Genomic DNA, 24,062 nt, shown 5'->3' with positions numbered 1-24,062 from the left:
TCTATTCTATCAATGAGATGTTGTCTAAAGGTCTGAACCTCTAACCAGCTAGTTTCTCTTAGATCAAATTCTTGTTTTAAGAAATCTAGATTTTTTAACTTTATTATCAGATATCAACTGATACCAGTACTTTAGATCATTATCTATAGCTAAATGAGTTCCTTCAGAAGTAGATGACAAAAGCATACCCTGAGTATACATTATAGGGAATACAATAAAATTCCATTCCCTATACTTAGGGTGCATGAATATAAAGTTACGATAGTTAATAATAATATTTAATGGGTAACAAACCATATGTTTAGGTGTAATAGGTGAAGTACAGAATTCCTTTAGTAACCATAACATGGAATTATTTACAATCATATTTTTATGTGTTAAGGAGATTTTCATGAAGTGCATACTAATTAGCTCCCAATAATCTTTCCATTTTGCGACATATGAGTGATCTATTAATAAAGTAATAACTTTTACAATAGAAGAGATAGTATATAAATTAAAGTCTGGAAAAGAAATACCCCTTGAGACCAGCTATTAGTATGTTTCTTTAATGCAATCCTAGGTCTATTAGGTGCCCATAGGAAATTTAACATTAGTGTATTCAGTTTCTTGATAATTATTTTTGTAGGTGGAAGTATTATTGATTGTATTAAGTATAAAATCTTGGGGAATATTATCATTTTAATAATTGTAAGTCTCTCCTCCATAGTAAAAACATATTATTCCAGGTATTAAAAGATTTTGTATATTAAGAAAACAGGTATTATAATTATTATATATAATAGATTTAATATCTTTAGATAGTATTATACCTAAATAAGTTATCTGACCCGAATTGGGTACATATTTAGTAAAATCACTAATGAGAATATTTTTTCGTGTATGTATAGGTAGTATTTTAGTTTTTTCTTCATTGAATATTAAACCAGAAATACTTTTAAAATTCATCATTTTATCAAATAGAGACTGCATAGAAGAATTAGATCCTGCTGATGTAATTAGAACATCATCTGCAAAAAGTTGAATTTTGGATGTTGTATTTTCATCTATTTCAAAACCCTCTATGTCAGTACTGTTTCTGATCAAATTATCCCAGGGCTCCATAACTAAAGTGAATAACAGTGGAGAAAGTGGACATCCTTGTTTTGTACCTTTAAGAATGGGTATTTTTTGTGAAACATATGTTCCTACCTTAATATAAGCCAACATTCCTTTGTATAAATGCTCAATTAGATTTACAAATGCATCTGAGAAGTTTGTGCACTTCAGTAAGGTAAACAGATAGTCCCAACTTACTGAATCAAATGCTGAACTTATATCAAGACTAATAAGTGTTAAATCTTTCTTTTTCCTATTTGCAAAATCAATTAATGTTAAAGTTCTTCTTATATTATCAAAAGTATTTCTATTTACAATGAAGCCTGTCTGATCTATATCTATAATGCCGGGAATGATTGTCTTCAATCTATCAGCAAAAATACTCATAAACATTTTATAATCAACATTAAGTAATGAGATGGGCCGATATGAAGTACATCTAGTTGGATCTTTATTAGGTTTTAAAATTGGCGAAATAAATGTATATTGCCAAGATGGGGGTTATTAACTCAGTTTGGGCCAAAATAAAAACCTTATGTATTAATGAATATGTACTTTTAGAAAGGATTTTATATATCTCTGGTATAATACCATCATTACCCGGTGCTTTGTTTGATTTAAGCTTATTTATTTGTGTAATAACCTCTGTATATGAAATACTTTTGTCCAATAGTTTAATCTGTTGTTTATTAAGCTTTTTATTCATGTTTGTGGTTATAAACTCCTTTATTTTATCTTTAGGTTCCATGTTAATGTTATTATTGTTAATATTGTGAAAGTGATTTCTAAATTCATCTAGTATTTCTGGTAGACTAGAAACATTCTTCTTTTTCCTTAGAGAAAAGATTTCTTTGATATGGTTTTGTTTATTCAACCTTTTTGTTTTATTTTTAAGTCTATGTAAGTATTTGGGGCTTATTGAGTAAGACAAAAACTTTTTCTCTAGAGTTATTTTAACTTTATGAGTTAAAATTTCTTTGTATTTCTCATTTAGTTTGTTTATTTCTTCAATGACTTTCTTATCCATAATATTTTCTTTATTATTATGTTTATAAGAGTCCAATTTACTTTGCATATCTAACAATTCCTTATCCCAAGATTTCCTTTTATTATTATACCATCTTATACTTTGTCCATATAGATATGATTTTAAGGCATCCCAAACATAGACAATGGAGACTTCAGGAGTATTATTTATGTCTAGAAAATGTTGTACTTCTGAAAGTATATATATTCTTTATAGTCTTTTAGTTAAGTATGCTGGTATCCTTTTGATCTGAACATTATGAGTATTTTTTGTCATGAATTCGAAAACAATTGAATTATGATCAGATATAGGACATGAAATGATTTTGAAATTAATTAAATCTGTTACCATCTGGTTAGAAATAAAGACCCTATCTATTTTTGAATAAGTTTTGTATCTGTTAGAAAAAAAGGTGTATGGTAATGATTTTGAATCTATCTGATTATTAATATAATTCAAATGATAAGAATTAGCAAAATCATTTAAATGTTTTGCATTAGATGTAATTCTTCTTTTTCCTATAGTGGTAGTATCACTTTTATGTAGTATACAATTAAAGTCACCAGCTAAAATAATATCTCCTATAGAGAATGATATGATCTTATCAAGATGATGTTTCACTGTATTAATACCAATTCCAGGTATCCAATATACATTAATTAAAGTGTAAGTCTTCCCATTAATTTGTATTGTAACCATACAAAACATTCCTTTGTCATCCTGATAAGACTTAATGGTTTTAGGAATGGGCATACTTTTATTCCATAAAATAGCCACTCCTCTTTTTTTCTGAGTGTGCTCTGAACTAACCAATACTATATATTTGTTTGTGGCTAGTTTATCAATATCTTTTTTCAAGAGATGGGTTTCTTGCAGGAATACTAAGTTGGCCTTATGTAAATTAATGTATCTTATTAGGCTTGCCCTTTTACATGGATTATTCAATCCATTAATGTTTAAAGAAATTCCTTTTAAAGATGTCATTTGGCATTTTTAAAACTTATGAATCTTATGATCAAAATAACAAATAACAACATAAGTAATGTTACATCTCCTCCTTTAGTTGTACCTTTAAATATAGCTGTATTTATTGAATCTCTTATGGGATTTTGTATAGGATTCAATTTTGTTTGTAGTGACAATGAGTGTACAAAATATATTGTGGATGTCAAAACTATATACATATAACAATGAACAAGTGAAAATAATGTAAGGATTAAACCTTGCATCCAGCCTGGAGTTAAAAACTCCAACTTAGAGTAGTATTTACCACTCATGTTAACCCCCTACCCTAAGCAGCAGTACCTCAGCTACCACCTTATCAATTTAATACTGGTTATATTTAACTTAAATTAACAGCTTTCAATTCAATTATCTAGCAAGACAAGACTACACATTTGATAAAACAGCATCATATAAACTAAAATAAACTTTTTTTTTAAACTATTCATACTACTATATACATCTATGTAATATAATACACTTGTATTCAAATAGCATTCAAATAAACTTGATATTAGGAACCAAGAAGAGAGAGAGAGAGAGAGGGAGAGAGAGTGAAAGAAAGAGAGAGAAAAAAAAAAGGGAAGGCATATTTACATATTAATTTATTCAAAGTATGTAAAAATAAGTTCTAACATTCATTTAAATCAAAAACTTTGGCTAATATGGTTCAGACATTACATATATTAAGATGCATCTATTTTCTGTCATGTAAATGCAGTCAACAGCTTCCAAAAAAAACCTTGAATTGCTTGTATATGAGCATTTTACTCATACTCATTATTGTCAATAGAATAAAATATTATATTTATAGAAATTGTTATAAATCATACTGCATAGTTATGCAAATTCTCAGAAACACTTGTATTATTGTAAAAAAAAAAATCTGTATTTTGTATGTCTATACTACTGCTTTAAAATATATCACATGACAATTTCTTCCAGAATAGAGTTATACAGTTATTTATGTTTGTCAATCAGATGAATTAAATGAGTTATAGTAATGTATATGTTTGGAACAAAAGTTTCTAACACAGATTAGTATGCTGCAGTCAAGTAGATTTTCAAAAACACTTGAATGAATGTTTCATTTTCTATGCCTTCTAAAATAAGACATTTACTTACTACAAGAAACTGCATCATTTAAAATCATTATAACTGACATATTTTATGAATTATAACATAGATATTTAAGTAATTATATAAAATAACTCACATTTAAATGTCAGAGAATTCATTTTCCTTCACATAGTCGCATTTGCATCAGTTCTACTTCCTGGTAGAGTGTTCTTCCTGAATCTGTGATGTGTCAGTGTGATATCTGGGTCAAAGGTCACATTGACTGCTTTCAGCTTCTCTGTGAGAATTCTGAGAGTTGAAGCTTTTGAAACAGCTCAAGGACACTGTGCATGAGGTAGCCCACATCCCAGATTGTCTCCCTTAACATTTTGGCGGGAAATTTGTTAAAAACTAGTGACAAACATTCATTTAGCAGTGTAAATGCATCTAAACATGACAAAACCTTCGCGGTGTATTTTACAGGTTATTACAGCCTCTATGTAAGTGAAATTAAGCCCAAAGTTATTAATAAGTAATAAAACTCAATATTTTTGTCCCAACTCAATTTTTATGCAAATCTTATTATTTACTGTGTCTATATGATCAAAAGCATTTCTATATATTAATATGAGTAAAAAAAATAAAGAGAAAGAATAAAGAAAAGAAAAAGAGAGTAGAAAATAAAAGAGTGTAAAGCAGAAATAAAAAATGTAAGAGAAAGCTATAAGAAGTATATACAATGGAATATTACTTACTGTTTATATTAATAGAGTTAAAAATAAAACATATTATTTACTATTATTTAGTTCTAATTATTATTAGTTAAAGCATGACAGATTATTTACAAACAAGCATAAGCAGTATAATCAAGAAAGTATAGTTAGGAATAGCATTTGAAGAACATATAAACTTTTTACAAGGAATAAATATGTTATTATTCCATTTATCATATTTTCATTACTCTTCTCTCCCTGCCCTCACCCACCCTTTACCCACTACATAATCTAAATAGAATGTCATTGTTTAAACAAAGAAAAGAAGAAAAGGAGAAAAAAAATGTATCAAATTAATGACCTTACTTCTCTTTTTCAGAAAGAGAAACAAATTGAATAATAGCTTGTTATTAGTTCCTCAGATATTTTGACTGGTTATGAAACAAAACATTTCTTTGCACACAGAGAATAACTTTGATTAAATATTTTTCAGAACATTTGTGGCTTTCTGGAAATGCAGGAACTATATTTAAAAAGATTAATAATGAAGTAAAATGATGAGAGAAAAAAAGAAAAAAAAAACATAGAACAAATCATTTGTTCTTTAGTCTCTTCTTCTTCTCTGAAGTCTTCCACAAAGTTTCAGTTGCCAGTCTCTTTAATGAAGGACTAGCCCATTCCATTTCCTCTATTTTATCCAAAATCTTATTTTTTTTGATAAACAGTAAAACAGAGTCTAAGTCATCAAAAATTTTAGGACCATCAGGAAGGAAGATTTTTAGCTTGGCAGGAAATAGAAGGTATGTTTTAAACTGTGTTTTTTTAAGCTCCCTTATTAGTGGCAGAAAAACTTTTCTTTTAGCTATTACCAAGGAAGAATAGTCATTGTCAAAACGCACAGTTGTCTCATTAATCTTAACAGGAGCTTTAGCCCAAGCAGATTTAAGAACCATCTCTTTATCAAAAGATGATAGAAATCTAACTATAACTGATCTAGGATAGTTTTTGTTAGAGTTAGTATTAGCTATAGATCTATGTGCTCTTTTGATACCAAAAGAGAATGCTTCTGGTAAGTCTAAAGTTTTAGGGAGCCAAGTTGTTAAAAAAGAAGTAATATTGTTACCTTCAATATTTTCTGGCAGTCCAAAAATCCTAATGTTATTGCACCTAGATCTATTTTCCAAGTCATCCAGCTTTGTTTGTAAATGTGTATTTTGTTTCAGCAGAAACTCAATGTTGATTTCCTCTTCTTGGATTCTATTTTCCATGTCATTCACAGCTTCTTCTATGCCTGTCATCTGGATCTTCTGTTGTTGCAGGTCTATATGTAACAAGTCTATTTGTTTTGTAGTTTTTTCTATGAAGGCATCAATTTTAGTATCCATTTTATCCGTCTTAGCAGTAAGTTGCTGGATTATAGTTATCAGAGACTGAAGTTCTTTCTTGATGCTGGAGTCTTGAGAATTTGTCTTACTGGAACTCATTTCAGACTGATAAACTGACAGGAAAATTTACAATGTGATTTCTGACAGGAATATTGTTAAAATTTCCTTTCTTTTTTAGATATAGTTCAAGAACTATATAAAACAAACATATTTAGAAAGAAAATTACTTCAAACATTAATTTTTTAAGTAATTAATTCCTGTCAGTGTAATGAAATTGGTGGAGCTGAAGAAATCTGCTGCTATCCTGTGTTCATCCTTGGCCACACTCCCCTCATAAAAGGTTTCTTGACAACTCAACTTCTGAATCCAAAAAAACTTAACTACTACTCTTCACTTCCAGTGTACTCTCCCCCCCAAAAAATTATTTTAAATAAATAAAACACAAATAAAAAATAAATTAATTAACTAGTACTTTTCACTTCCAATGTACTCTCCTCCTAAAAAAACTATCTTTAATATAATGTCCTCTAACAAGACCAATATAGAACTGGCATCACACACTGACAGATGGGATTATGGATGACCACCTGAAATTTGATCTCCACCTTCAGCAAGCCATAAAGAAAAGACAACAAAAGCTAGGCTGGTTCTATTGAGTAAAACACTACCTTACTGACTCTGCTTGACAAAATATAACCAATTCTTTTCTACTCCCCACCCTAGTATATGCTTCTCCTATCCTAACAAATTTCAACTTCTATCAGACAAATAAAAACAATGGTAAAATAAAGTTTCCAAATTTATAACAGTCAGTAATATAGATCATATAATTTTCTCTGTCTCTCTAAAACAACTAAACTGGCTCAAGCTAAATAATTCTCTATTGTACTGACATTTATTTACAGCCTTCAAACTACTGCACAACCCTGAAAAATTCCCATCTCTTCACTCCATCATTCAACCTTAAATTACTAAGAGACCTCTTTACTCCACTAATAAACCATTACTCTCCATAACTCAACCTGACAACAGTGCAGGATAGTCCCTTTATTAACACTGCATTGCTAATTGCTGGAATACCAGCCTAATATACATGACAACAGTCTGCAACCTGAAAGACTTTAAATGTCAGTTGAAACAGCACCTGATAGTTTAATGGCTCTGCACTTGCACCATACCTGGTTAAACTGGTACTAGCATAGTTTTATGAATCTGTGCCATAACTCCCCTGCTGCACAAACCTTAGTGTACTATTCTCACAACTATACTGTCTTTTAGCAAGATCTTCCTTGCACCTCTTGTCATTCCTTTCTTTTGGCTGCTCTAACTCTTTATCTTATTTTTCTGTGTCCTAGAGTTTGAACAAGTCTTTATAATAACAAATATTCTTACACAAAACCTGACAATCAATGTATACTGATGATATTGCACTGCATTTACCTCCCTGTATTGAAAATAATATTCATATCCAACCCATGTAATTGTTATTTTTTAATCAAAACTGTTTGTAAACGATGTAACTGATGTCAAGGATGTCTGAGTAATGGAATTGTGCTCATAAATAAAACTGACTGTAAATGATGAAACAATGCAGATGATGTCCATGATGTCTGTGTAATGGAACTTTTCTCCCTGAGTCTAAGTTGAAAAAGGGCACTGATCAGTTGGATTTTCCCTGCAAACAAATGCCAATAAAATAAAATAAATAAATAATAAAATAAGACGTTTGGTAAAGCATTTGCATGTTCCAACCTTTAGGTTTACTCCACTGGATTTCTGGCAGCACAGATTTACTACTGGAAGATTTACTTTCGCAATTGTAATAGAACTGTATGATCACGTTAGTGTTATCTTAGGATTCCATATGGATTACTTCATAAGTAAGCATGGGTTCCCTGTTGTTAACCTTCCTACTTATAACGGAGGAATTTGTAGTTCCATATGAAAGGTAATTTATTGTGAGAGGAGTACTTCCCAAGTTAGTTGAATGGAGGAGAGTTATACAGGTGAGATGTTGTAAGAGCAGTGCCAAAAACATAATATGCACGTACTACCATGTAAAAGAATATATGAATCCTTATGTGGGTTCTGGTTAGAAATTAAAAAGGTTAAAACATGGGAATGGAATGTATTTGGAGCTTGATCTATTACTCAAGCTGTGGTTTGGAACACATTTGTAGTGCAGGAGGCCCTTTTCCTCTCTGGGATCACCATGGAACATATTAACATAGCAATGTATAGGTTGTGGGGACGAGTTGTCAACTGAGGAGTGAGGGTGTTTTTTAACTGACTGGTTCTAGTCCTGACAAAAATTGTTGGATGAGAAAGAAAGTCTTGTTTGTAACTAGATCTAGCTTTTTGCCGGCAGATTCTGATGTATGGTTCTTTAAATGCTATGATATTAATGAATTTTCTGAGAAACTCATATTCTTTTGCCATTAGTCGCCAGAATTAGGACAGTTTGTTCTTTTCCTGTATGTGTGACTAAACAGAGACAGATCATTTTTAATAAGTTGCAGACTGTTTCTCCAACTACTGTGAGGGAAAGCTGCACATTTCTGCTATGGTACTAATTACAGTATTATAGCTCTGTTACACACTTTTAAGGAATCTCCTGACTTTCCAAAGGCTTAATGGCATTACTGGCTTCCAACTTATAAATGCATTGATGTAAATGACTTAGAGGTCATCAGTTGTGTACTGATAGCATATGTCAAAGTTTGCAAGGAAATCCAGAAAATAGTTTTATGTTTTTCTTTGTCTGACATTTGTTTCTGTTACTGCAGTTTAGAAGAAATGTTTTATCACTAAAATCAGATCCTTAAGCCTGATATAGGGGAAAAAGGGAGATTTAACAATTCAGGAATATGTTTTGCCAGTGTTATTTGTAGGCACAGAAATGAAAAGACAATAACCGGGCAATGGCAAGGATGCTAGGTAACAGTTCCAAACACATTACTGGCAAGACACATATGCTGGAAATATCTGCAAGTACACCTTGTGCATTCACTGATGCTGATTTAAAGTGAAGTCTGTCACAAAGACAGTATAAGTGCCCCTCTCCATTACTGAATTATTTCATTACTTCTTCTTCCAGCTTTTTCCCAGTTAGGGGTCGCCACAGCGGAAATACGGTCTGCAAATGATTGGCATTAGATTTTTGTGGGGCCGAATTGCCAGCCCGATGCCCAACCTTCAAAGAAGGCACACCCATTCACACATGTCTTTCGAACACCACTCCACCACGGGGAGGACATGCAGACTCCACACAGAAGGCACTCCAGCTGAGAATAGAACGGGAGAACCTCTTGCAGTGAGGTGACAACGCTATCGCTGCACCACCGCTGTCTCAATTATTTCCATCACTTATACTGCAATAAGTTCAAAGCATTTGTGTGCACTTGATTCCTTTCTACCATCACCCAAAAACTGAACTTGGTGACAAAAACTAGCAAAGTGGCATTACCTCACTTCTGCTGTTCATATGAATCTTAATATTTTAATAATTCTTGTAGCTTTTGGGATATTTTTTGGATGCTTTTAGGGCTTGGGATATGTTTATTAAAGCATCCTTTTCAGGTTTGTGGATGATAGAATTTCATCTTTTGTCCTGTAAGTGCCTTGTAATGGGTGCCAGTTGCTATACTGCGTAGAGCATTCCTATAGTTGAAATAGATCATCCCCATTTTTCTCATCCATGTTGGAGTGCCTACCCAATTACAGATCTCAGTGGCTTTCTGCAACATCACTAATGGAGTATTAAACATAAATATCATCTTGCAGTGTGCTGGTCCTTTCTTCTGACCTTGCATCATTTACTGCCACATTTGGTCTGCAGATCCTTTCAGTGTGGAATTTTGAAGAACATGAATGTTTTAAGACCCCAAATGAAGAACATTCTTTGTAATGAGGTACACTTGAGATGTACAGTACTGATTGAAAAGACTAGGGGATGTTCCCAATGCTTTGGGCAAATTTTTCCTAGTAGTATAAATACCACATTGATTCTCCCCAGAAGCCTAGTGTGACTAGTCTACTGAACAACGGATTAACTAACTAAATAAACAAATAAAATCATCCAGTCGTGAAAACTTTCCTCTGTCTGGTGATTCACTAGAGAAGGCAATCAGTGGTTGCATCTATGTCTCACTTAATTCTTGTATAATTATTTTGGGGGTTCTCTACACTTTTATTAATCAATTAAATGGGCTAGCCTCAGTAGATTTTCAGTCACAGAATAGACTATTTTGGCACAAGTAATACACTGAATATATAATATAGATTTGCTATGAGTGTAAAGAATGATAAACCATTAACAAATGTCTGGAAAACAGAACTTGAAACCCACAGCTGAAGTACACATCTGCTCATAATACATCTGCAAGAAACTCTGAAGTTATGAACTTATAAAACAAAACAACAGAAAATATTTTTTACAGTGTTGTCATGTCCACTGAACCCTCCTGTATAAGGACTTTGCCCCCATAACCCCCTACTTTATTATTAAGCATGTCCTGTAAAGCAGGTAGCATGCTCACCTTTAGTGCGGAAAGCAGTGGGTTCTATTTCCACCCCAGGTAGATCAATTGCTGACACTGCAGTGCAGCATAAGGGGGGGGGGTGCTGTACTCCTGAGTGTGTTGTCCTTTTTATGAGAAGTTAAACTAAGGCCCCATCTGCTTGAATTGGTGGTAGCTCAGGTGGATGTAAAAATATCCCATGACACCTATCACAAAGAGTAGGGTCCTTTATTTATATACAGAAACATCTGTTATTTACAAAATATTTACAAATGTAGTACAAATATATAGATATGCAAACCTGTTTACACATACTGAGAATTTCCTCTATAATCATACTAAATGTTCATCCCTATTAGCCCCCCACTCTTTTTCAATAACATCATCTGATTTTACTTAATATTATTACTAAAATTCATTTACCATGAAACATAATTTCATTTATTCTTTCATTCCATATAGCCTATAAAATGAAATAGCTTGTTATCAATTGTTTTAACATATTCTTTATTTCTGTTCTTATAAATCCATATTTAATCATATCCATGTTTATTGTATCCACTTGTTTTATATCTTCAAAAAATCTTTACATAGTTGTCCTCACAACATTTTCATTCTTTTACATTTCAAAAACTCAAGTTCTGTAGTTTCTTCTAATGTAAACACATTCTATCACTTTTCTTTTTATATGGCATATTTCCTTTTACTGGCAATTTATATAGTACCATTCTCTGCAAATATCTTGACATTCTTCTTCTGATTACACCATTTGCTTCTTATTTTTATAGCTTTATTTTTTCATCTGCTAGATTTTCCCATGGTTTTATATAGCAATGTTTTATCATTACATTCTTATACCATAAATTAAAACACAGCACGGCAACAACGTAAAAGGAACGAAACTGGTGTGGATGGCGACCTCAATAACTCCTCAACTCGGACACAAACCAAAAGATGAAACGATTTATTGCACAGAAACAAAAAAATAAATCCAAGTTAAGTGCTTTCGTCTGACACTTGCAGACTTCTTCAGAACATAGGCAAACATCAACTCTTTCATTTTAAATACATTTAGGCACCAAAAGGCCACTTTCAAATCAATCATGAATTAAAGGTACATGGGTAAAAAAGTGTAATCATGGCACAAATCCTTCCTTAGTGAATACCTATCTAAAAAATAGATGAGATACCATCTAGAATAAAAAGTAATACAAATGTAATGCATGGGTAATACATAATGTCCTAAGAATAAAAGTACATAATACACAGAACTGAAAAGATAGAAAAAAATGTGTGGTATAACTCATTGGAGCTTGAATACAATCAAACACATGGTATGAACCTACCAATTAATGTTGCTATGAAACCTAAATATAACAATTACAATAGATGTGATGATTATGAACTGTTAGATATTGAATGTTTTAAAAATGTTAAATATTTTAAAAATAGTGGAAAAAATTGATGTATTATAAAAGTTGATTTAAAAATTGATATATTGAAAAAATTGATTTGTTTTTATATTTATATAAAAAAAGATTTGTTTTTATATTTATATAAAAAAGAATAAATTGAAGATGCGCTGTTAAAAATATATGTTAAAATACTTGAAGAAAATGTGTTTGAATGCTTTGAGAGATGCTTAGAAAATGTTTTAAGAATATGTTAAGAATATATTAAGAATATATTAAGAATATATAGGAAGAATGTATATGTAAATGCAAATATAAATGTAAATGCAGGTCGCTAATCAAAAACCACTATGCTAACTGCAGGAACGGTTTGATACTGATAAAATCATTGATGCCAGGCAGTCTTTTGGCATCAGAAATAATTTGCCATTTGCTCTCTTTCATAGCCAATAAAGCTTTTACATTCCCCCCAAACACTGTAATATTAACCTTATCAATAATAGCAAATTTAAAATAATGTGTAACACCGTTATTTAAAATGTGCCTATAAAGAGCATTCTTTGTATCATTCTTCTTAATACTAAATAAATGCTCATAAATACGTCGTCTTAAATGTCTCTCAGTCTTGCCGATATAAAACGCTGTGCATACTTGGCAAGTTGCAAGATAGACAACAAATTTGGTATTGCAGTTTCCTGTCTTACAAAATATATGTGTTTTGTTAAAATTGTCCAAATTGACACCACCTGTTTCATTAAAAGTGTGGCACTGGTTACATGAACAGCATTTTCTTGTACCGGTTGATCCCCCTTTAATGCCACTCATGTTTGATTCCAAAATCCTTTTGAGATTCTTGCCTGTTTTTTACACAAATTTGGGATGAGATCCCAATGTCTGGGCCAGATCATTGTTCATGGTGAATAAATTCCAATGTTGCCTCACTATATTTTCAATGTACTGAACAATGGGGGAATACATTAACACGCAAACCCTATTGTCAAATCCCTCTTTTTGTTTATGAACAGAGGGTGGGACCCCCATTGTTGAGTTGCCCAGTAAAGGTAGATATTTGTTACCCCATTCTTTACTGACATATTTGACGGCATCATTAATTAAGTTGACCGGATATCCCCTCAAGCTAAACATAGACCTAATCAGTTCAAGTTCTTTATCCAAAACAGCTCTCGTAGAAGACATACGGGCTGCTCGAATGCACTGTCCTTTGATAACATTTTTGAAAACATATTTAGGATGATTACTACTGAATTCCAGGTAGTCATTGGAAAATGTAGGCTTTCTATGAATGCACGAGGTAAATCCGTCGTCACCATGGCTAACATAAGTGTCCAAGTAAGCTATACCCTTTTTGTTGAAATTATATGTAAACTTTAAAAACTCGGTGGAGTTATTAATGTAATCAATGAAGGGTTGAATCAATTCTTCTGGACCCTTCCATAGCACAAAAAGATCATCCAAGAACCTTGAATAATAACCAATATGTTGAAAAAATTCACTCTTAAATAGGTGGACATTTTCCCATTTGAGCATGACAAGATTTGCAAATATTGGTGCGCATGCAGCACCCATTGCTACACCTCTAGTCTGTCTAAAATATTCATTTTCAAAGTGAATATAATTGTAATCTAATACTAAACCCATCATGTCAACAATGAGGCTAATCCTGTCCCATTCCATATTGGAATATTTCCTAAGGCTATTACAAAAATACTCCAGTCCAATTTCTTAGGGTATACACAAGAATAAATCGATAAAATCGATAGTAATAAAGATGAGATTCTCATTCCATAATTGCGATGTTAGGTTCCTCAGAAACATCCATGAATCTTTAACAGTGGTGGCTGGTGACTTCAAATCACAGGGGGGCTGCAGGAGACAGCTGAATGGGTGGGGTCAAGGGGAGGGGTGTGGTCAACCAGAAAGGGGAGGAGCTATGCACAAAACCACAAAAAACTAACTTTAATTAAATACGCTGCCCTGGGTGGCAAACCATCATTATGAAAGTCCAATCAAGACAAAAATGAGTGTAGAAGAATAAAAATATTTCAATGCATTGGCTGCATGGCAGCTTACTTAATATCTAGATGGAAACAAAAGGTTGTGAGGCATGAAAAAATAAATTACTTTTTAAATACATTACTGGAATGCCAGTCAAAATCAAGTATAAGAAAAATCAGAAGCACTCAACTCAAACCACTTCTCCTTGCACTGCAGTTCTAATTATAATATATTCAGCTTTATTAAAGTACCAAGTAACATGCTGAAAGTAGAAATCTATGTGATGCCCCCACTTGTAAAAATGTTTCTTATCCAAAAAGACCTGCTGCCTGACAACTTGTTTCATGGGGAAAACATGATAAAAGTAAAAAATGAAAAGCAAACAAGAAACAAGCTCAAGATACATTGCTTAAAGGATTACTGTACAGGTTATGGACCACACATGATTGGCATTCTGTTTAGTTTACGGGTAAAGTCTGTAGAGATGACTGGAAGTCTCCAACAAGTGTAATGAGCTTTTTAAAATAATGGAATCCTGTCCTTTAATACCCAAGGCTTATACATTATCTAGTCAAGTATTCTCTGCATGGCAACAACAGAAAGGCGTTCAATGTTGGCAATTCTTTAACAGTATGCTTATTAAAGTTTACTTGCATCTTACTATGTCAGACAAGCTTACCTTATGGTCATTAAAGCATTGCTAGTTAAACACAGAGCAACAGGCACTTTGAGTAATAAGCATAAATCTGAGTAATAAGCATAAATCAACAGTACAAAAATATGACAGAAACCAGACCATTCTGCAAAATCAAGGACAGATGTAAAGCCACTGTAGTACTTATGCAGTGTGTCCTCCCCATCCAAGGTAGATACAACTACTCCTTGCCTTGCTTGGACACATCCAGAGTCACTACATGGGGGAGTGGGGTGCAACAAGCATGTCACAATTTGAAATCTCTCTGGCTGACTGTGATGGCCCTGACACATTTGACATACCTCTCAACCTCAAGAGCAAGAAATCTGGACAAAGCCATACACAGAAGTGGGACAAAGGCCCAAAAATAAGGACAATTTTTAAATATTGCTCTAATAAACTTAGAAAGATAATAGAATAGGTCTTGCATTAGTATGAATTTTCTGAAGGGTATAAAATCTGAAACTCAAATGTCTGTCATTTTCTAACTTCAGTCTTTAGTGATTTGTCACTAACTTGCCAAAAAACACAACTTTATGAAAAATGGACCAAAAATGTGATGCAAAAATATAAAACAGACACACAATACAGCTGCTACCTGTCAAAGAAGGGACACTTTAATATTAGTACTGCTACCTTGAGCAGCTGACAAAATAAAATAATCTACATGCATTTCAAGTAATCTATAACTTTGAATATTACAGTTATTTCTTAATTGTAAACCCTCCATATTTTCTTCCAAAATTGCTATTTTGCGGCGGGATTATTAGGGGGAAGAGCAACATTTTGAGCCAAAAATTGGGGACAGTTGAGAGGTTGGCTATGCCTAATTCTATAAAGCAATTTATTTGCATGTACCTCTCAACCTGTTAATGCAGTAAATCTGAACAAGGCCAAATATATTGGGGGCACATATAAACAGTACTAAAAATTGCTCTTGTATAAATTGAGACAGTTGATAGAACAGCCCTTACTTTAACATGCATTTTTCTGAAGGTTATGAAGTCTGAAACTTATTATTTAGTGACTTAATTCCTAAATGATTTGCCAGAAAACTACAAATTTTATGAAGAACAAACCAAAAATAAGAAGCAAAAATCTATTCATTCTTTGAAAATCTGGACAGTTGGGAGGTATAGTTCAGCTGGGCCTGTCTGAGTTTGCTGCTCTTTCCCCCTGACAAAATAATGGTTGAATGTAGCCTCTGCAGCCATTCCAGTGAACCATTACTTGGCTATTTCACTGCATTTACCATAAACACTAATGTGCATACTGCTTTACTTCTATGATGGGTTGGACTTCATTTGAAAGTTTTATTTTGTATTTTACAGCACAAACACTAAGTCATCTGTTAAACAAAGCAATGCAGTCTCACAATGAAAACTTAGCATTAAAACTTCTCTGCCCTTGAAACTCACATTCATTGAAACAGCATTGAAACCCACATTCAAAGAAAATACATTTTGCCAGTGGCAGATAAAGATGAATTTTGGGCTGTTTTCAAATCATAGGCCCCTTGCATATGAAACATACATGTGCTCTTTGATACACCTTCCTCATTGTACTAAAATTATATTCCTTGTACAATAGAGTACACTTGTTAGAGGGTGTTTTAAATTTGTTTTGAACATTTTTCCAGTAAGCAATGAAACAAACCATATGCACCCATAATGGCAAAACTGCCCAGTTGAGAACATTTATCATAAAAAAGTCTACTCAGACTTCCACAGTCCACCATTATTAGTAAATATACACAATTCTACAGTCCACCATTATTAGTAAATATGCACAATTCCACAGTCCACCATTTATGCACAATTCTACAGTCCACCATTATCAGTAAATATGCACAATTCTACAGTCCACCTTTATCAGTAAATATGCACAATTCTACAGTCCATTACCAGTAAATATGCACAATCTCTGAAGTAAGACATCTAAATAATTCCACATTAAAGAAATCTGTAACTAATGAAGCGGTTGCTGCTAGCAATCACCTTTATATTTCATGGTTTCATCGAAAAATAAAGTGTCTGTTGCCCCTCAGGAATAAATTGCCTATATTACATTAAAAATGATAAGCTAGTAATAATATTGCAAGAGGAAATGGATGGCAAACTGATAACAGACTCATAGTTAGTATCTTCACCAAGGAGAACATTCTCAGTACGGCAGCATCCACCCCTTGTGGGAGTAGAACCCACAGCCTTCTGCATCAAAAAGCAAGTACACAACCTGTTGTGCTATAGTATTAACTAGGCAAAGCACTAAACTTCTATTCCCCTGCAGCTCTCAGCTCCTTGTAAAATCTACTCAATACTCAACTGCATCTCAACTTCGCAGCTCAAGAAAACTGGAAAAAGCCAAAATGTATTGGGGGGGGTCAAAAGCCCAAAACCAGGGACACATTAAACATTGCTTGTATAATCTTGGAAAGTTGCTAGAATAAAATGTTGTGTTGCCACCATACATTTTACTGCCAAGGTCCCTGAGCAAAAATCAGTCAGAGTAACATACCACTACGCCACATCAGCTGCTTTGTAAAAGAGAGGAAGACTGAAACTTAAATGGCTATCATTTAGTGAATTCAGTTCTCACCATAGCTGTCAACCTCTTAGTACAAAACACCTGGACAAACCCAGTAATGAGGGAATACAGCCCTCAAACATATTCAGTGAATTCAGTTCTTGCCATAGCTGTCAACCTTAGCACAAAAACCTGGACAAAGCCAATAATGGGGGAATACAGTCCCAAAAATAGGGACAAATTTAAAATATTCATCTTATAAACTTAGAAAATTGCTAGAAAAAAAGATTGTGCTACTATGTATTCTGAAGAACATGAAGTTTGAAATTCAAATGCCGGTCAATTTTACTGCGGACAGAACAAAAACAATTTTCAGCAGAGACACAGGGATTAATACTGCAGACACGTCTTTGTAAAATGACAGGGCACCAGAGCAAATCCACACAAACACAGGGAGGAGATGCAGACTCCACACAGAAGCCACCCCAACCAAGAATCAAACCAGAAAACCTATAGCTGTGAGGCAACAATACTACCACTGCACCATCAAATATGCAAGGAATTAAACATTCAGAAACCTGAAGTCTGAAATTCAAATGCCGGTCAATTTTACTGCGGACAGAAGAAAAACAATTTTCAGCAGAGATGCAGGGATTAATACTGCAGACACGTCTTTGTAAAATGACAGGGCACCAGAGCAAATCCACACAAACACAGGGAGGAGATGCAGACTCCACACAGAAGCCACCCCAACCAAGAATCAAACCAGAAAACCTATAGCTGTGAGGCAACAATACTACCACTGCACCATCAAATATGCAAGGAATTAAACATTCAGAAACCTGAAGTCTGAAATTCAAATGCCTGTCAATTTTACTGCGGACAGAACAAAACAATTTTCAGCAGAGACGAGGGATTAATACTGCAGACACGTCTTTGTAAAATGGCAGGGCACCAGAGCAAATCCACACAAACACAGGGAGGAGATGCAGACTCCACACAGAAGCCACCCCAACCAAGAATCAAACCAGAAAACCTATAGCTGTGAGGCAACAATACTACCACTGCACCATCAAATATGCAAGGAATTAAACATTCAGAAACCTGAAGTCTGAAATTCAAATGCCTGTCAATTTTACTGCGGACAGAACAAAAACAATTTTCAGCAGAGACGCAGGGTTTAATACTGCAGACACATCTTTGTAAAATGGCAGGGCACCAGAGCAAATCCACACAAACACAGGGAGGAAATGCAGACTCCACACAGAAGCCACCCCAACCAAGAATCAAACCAGAAAACCTATAGCTGTGAGGCAACAATACTACCACTGCACCATCAAATATACAAGGAATTAAACATTCAGAAACCTGAAGTCTGAAATTCAAATGCCTGTCAATTTTACTGCGGACAGAACAAAAACAATTTTCAGCAGAGACGCAGGGATTAATACTGCAGACATGTCTTTGTAAAATGGCAGGGCACCAGAGCAAATCCACACAAACACAGGGAGGAGATGCAGACTCCACACAGAAGCTACCCCAACCAAGAATCAAACCAGGAAACCTATAGCTGTGAGGCAACAATACTACCACTGCACCATCAAATATGCAAGGAATTAAACATTCAGAAACCTGAAGTGTGAAATTCAAATGCCTGTCAATTTTACTGCGGACAGAACAAAAACAATTTTCAGCAGAGACGCAGGGATTAATACTGCAGACACGTCTTTGTAAAATGGCAGGGCACCAGAGCAAATCCACACAAACACAGGGAGGAAATGCAGGCTCCACACAGAAGCCACCCCAACCAAGAATCAAACCAGAAAACCTATAGCTGTGAGGGAACAATACTACCACTGCACCATCAAATATGCAAGGAATTAAACATTCAGAAACCTGAAGTCTGAAATTCAAATGCCTGTCAATTTTACTGTGGACAGAACAAAAACAATTTTCAGCAAAGACGCAGGGATTAATACTGCAGACACGTCTTTGTAAAATGGCAGGGCACCAGAGCAAATCCACACAAACACAGGGAGGAGATGCAGACTCCACACAGAAGCCACCCCAATGAAGAATCAAACCAGAAAACCTATAGCTGTGAGGCAACAAAACTACCACTGCACCATCAAATATGCAAGGAATTAAACATTCAGAAACCTGAAGTCTGAAATTCAAATGCCTGTCAATTTTATTTAACATTTGTTAATCAGGACAGTCTGACTTGGAACAAAAAAACAATTTTCAGCAGAGGCCCAGGAAGAAATAATGCAGACATGTCTTTGTAACATGGGAGGACACAAAAGCAAACCCACACAAACACAGGGAGAAGATAACAGACCCCACAAAGAAGGAACCCCAGCCAAGAATCAAATCTGAGAACTTGCAGCTGTGGGGCAACAATGCTACCAGTGCACAATCAAATAAAAACAAACCCATACAAACACAGGGAGAATATAACAGACCCCACAAAGAAAGAACCCCAGCCAAGAATCAAACCTGAGAACCTGCAGCTGTGAGGCAACAATGCTACCAGTGCAACATCAAATAAAAGCAAACCCACACAAACACAGGGAGAAGATAACAGACCCCACAAAGAAGGAACCCCAGCCAAGAATCAAATCTGAGAACCTGCAGCTGTGAGGCAACAATGCTACTACTACACCATCAAATATCAAGCATTGCAACATTTACAAACCACAGATATTATGAGGAACAGATCAGATCAAATATGAGGCAAAAATCTGCAATTTTTTTTACAAATGGTGGTGGGTAGGGAACTCAAGTCTTTAACACCTGCATACAGGGTACAGGGTTCAAGCCTGAGGTATTCCCTGCCACACCACCATGAGCACCTGGGGCATTTTCACACACACACACACACAAAGCACCATACTAAACACAAAGTTTAAAACAAGTACCATACACACACAAAACATATAAAACAAGCACCATACACACACAAAACGTATAAAACAAGTACCATACACACACAAAGTAAGTAAAACGCATACATAGTAAAAGGCACCATACACTTACCTGTCCATTCTCCATAATATCCAGCTTCCAGCTAATGTACATCCTGCCCGCGCAAAGCTCCGAAGACCCGCGAGATCCCTGAAATCAAACCTCCCGACGAGACTGTTCCTGACTGCTGCTGTTGCAGTCCGGCCTCGATACATCATCCCAGCAAGTCTGTGCACTTTAAAAGTGCACAGACGTCTCCATGTGTTTCTCTATGGGGACTGCCGGACTGCCTGGAGCATGCGCATAGACGAGCAGTAGTCGGGACTACTGCGCATGCGCGAAGTCCGCGAAAATTTAAAAAACTTTTTTTCTATTTTTATTTTTTTTGTTCTGAGGGGGCTGCAGTCCGGCAGTCCAATAGCACGGGCCGCCCCTGATTGAGATGGGGAATGTTGATATATATATGCTTCACCCATCTATCAATAGCTACTCCCAGTGGGAAGGTTTTAGACCTACTGCCCGAAATTATGGGTCGAAATGGGGGGTGTTCCATATTTTTGTGCACTTTAGGTATTCCTATAATTGTGGCTAATGTCGGGAATTCAACTTTCAAGAACTGGTACACCTCATCTGTGATTCTATGATCAATAACATATTCTTCCACAGCTAAATCAATTCTCCTGTGTCCAGTATTGACTTCATTAAGGGAAATGACCTCATAATTCCCTGATTGGTATAATATGTTATAAATTTCATTAATGTAATCCATTTTATTATATAGAACAATACCTCCCCCTTTGTCAGGTTTCATAACCCTCACTTCGTTGTTGTTTACTAATGAATATAAACAGTTACGTTCCCCTTCGGTTAAATTGTCTTTCTTGTTCAACATGGCATACTTGTCATTTTTGTGTACTTTGTAGAAACTATATATGTCCTGACAAACCAATTTCTCATAACTAGCTACTACCGCATGGTTGCAGGGCATATATGTACTTTTCTTCTTTAGTACAACATTTTCACCTCCGTTATGTATGTCATCATTGTTATCAAATACATTATTATTAAGTTCATTATTGAATTCCTTATTGACCTCATTACTTTTAAAGTTATTGTTTTTAAATTGTAGGGCTAAATTCAGTCTCCGACAATATAATTTAAATTTGGTAATAATGTCAACTAAATTAAACCCCACAGTCGGTATAAATTTCATTCCTTTGGAAAATAGACTGTAGAATTCATCTGATATATCAATATTTGAATAGTTAAAAACTTTAAACCCATTGTATGAGCTCAAAAACTGACTCTTTTCCACCTGAATTGGTACATCAATATTCACAGCGGGTGTTTGACTATGAACCGTGTGTGCTGAAACAGGGCAGACATTCACCATACCATTGTCGGATCCAGTGTTACTTATCTCCTTTTTACATAACTGGGAGTGAATGTGTTTTTCTGAGGGGGGAAAAATCTGCCACCCCGAAAATCTACATTTCTGTCAGTATGTCTGTCATCATACCTTTGATATCTATCACTATCACTATCCCTGTGGTTTTTGGGCCAAATATATGCTCTATTATTACTATATAGGTCCAAATCACGAACAATTTTCCTGCTTTTTCTTTGGTATATATTAGAGGCTTTCTGCTGTGCCATAGTGAAATGTTTCTTATACAAATCATTCCATTTAGAAAATAAATCATTAGTAATTAGCTCTTGGTTTAAATCATCAACCTCCTGTATTAAACATGAAAGTTTTTCATCATTTTTCTTAATCAACATTTTCATGTAACAATAGCCAAAACTGTCAAACATATGATTGAATTCACTCACCCCTTCATGATCTAACTCAACCCCCATAGGCATCTTAAAAAATCTAATACCCTTAGGTACTATTTTTAAAGACAAACATTTTGTAAAATATGCATTTTCTATTTTAATATTCTTAATAGACAGCAGCTTCTTACCTAAAAGATAAATCCTGTCTTTAAAGGCAGTATTGTCATCCCTACAAAAATTGTCTTTTATAACATGTTGACCATTTATATTGCCCCCATCAACATCCTGCTTTGTAAACTCATAATCATCCTTCATAAAACATTCCAATAAATCATTAATTTCACTACCTTTAGATTTGCTCTTAACATTGGTTTTACTAGAGTTATTAACATACTGCTTTTTACCCTTGAGAACATTCACATTCCTAAATATATCAGGACTCGAAATGTCAATAATGTGTTCAGAAAAAAGCTCAGTACCTCTAGCTTTGTCCATTTGAGTCTTAGTAACACCTGAATATGTTTTAAGAGGTAGGGGGCATTTAGCATGTGCCCCAAGCCATTCCGCCTCCTTGTGCGCGTGAAAAAAACTGAAATCAAACGTAAAGTCAGTGTTGGAATCCTTACTATTATTTAAAATAATGTCCTTACTTTTACACAATAATCTGTCCTCCTTCATACTTTTGGTGCCTTCTACGTTGGTTATTTGTCCATTTGGGATCTCGAACTGAGAACTCGTTTCGACCAGCGGTACAGTTCCTGTGTTGGAAACAGGAAATGGGTCACCTACTAAAGATAGTTCCTGCTGCTGGTCCGTTCCAGTAGTCATCTCGACCTTCCCTATGACTGAGAAAGCTCGTCCAACTAAATCCACTAACCGAGCCATCTCGGTTTTTAATAGGGTGATCTCCTCCTGCATTTTTGCCATCTCCGTTTTGTCCCATGAAGCTTGAGGATCCTCGATAGCACCTTCCATCCCCAACAACGCAAATTAAAACACAGCACGGCAACAACATAAAAGGAACGAAACTGGTGTGGATGGCAACCTCAATAACTCCTCAGCTCGGACACAAACCAAAAGATGAAACGATTTATTGCACAGAAACACAAAATAAATCCAAGTTAAGCGCTTTCGTCTGACACTTGCAGACTTCTTCAGAACATAGGCAAACATCAACTCTTTCATTTTAAATACATTTAGGCGCCAAAAGGCCACTTTCAAATCAATCATGAATTAAAGGTACATGGGTAAAAAAGTGTAATCATGACACAAATCCTTCCTTAGTGAATACCTATCTAAAAAATAGATGAGATACCATCTAGAATAAAAAGTAATACGAATGTAATGCATGGGTAATACATAATGTCCTAAGAATAAAAGTACATAATACACAGAACTGAAAAGATAGAAAAAATGTGTGGTATAACTCATTGGAGCTTGAATGCAATCAAACACATGGTATGAACCTACCAATTAATTATTTTTTAGATAGGTATTCACTAAGGAAGGATTTGTGTCATGATTACACTTTTTTACCCATGTACCTTTAATTCATGATTGATTTGAAAGTGGCCTTTTGGCGCCTAAATGTATTTAAAATGAAAGAGTTGATGTTTGCCTATGTTCTGAAGAAGTCTGCAAGTGTCAGACGAAAGCACTTAATTTGGATTTATTCTTACACCATACTTTCTTACTTTTTTATACCATCAATTTTATTTTCCACAAAAATATTTTACTTGTAACATTTTATTTCTTCATTTATACACTCTTTTTCTCTTTTAATCTTTTTTACCATACCCCAAAATCTATCATACTTATATTTATACAATTTCACTACTAATCCCTCATCTTTTTCATTTATTT

This window comes from Protopterus annectens, chromosome 12.part0 (genome assembly GCF_019279795.1).
Source record: "Protopterus annectens isolate FY-2018-M chromosome 12.part0, PAN1.0, whole genome shotgun sequence".
NCBI classification, from domain to species: domain Eukaryota; kingdom Metazoa; phylum Chordata; order Ceratodontiformes; family Protopteridae; genus Protopterus; species Protopterus annectens.
This window is presented reverse-complemented; position numbering follows the sequence as displayed.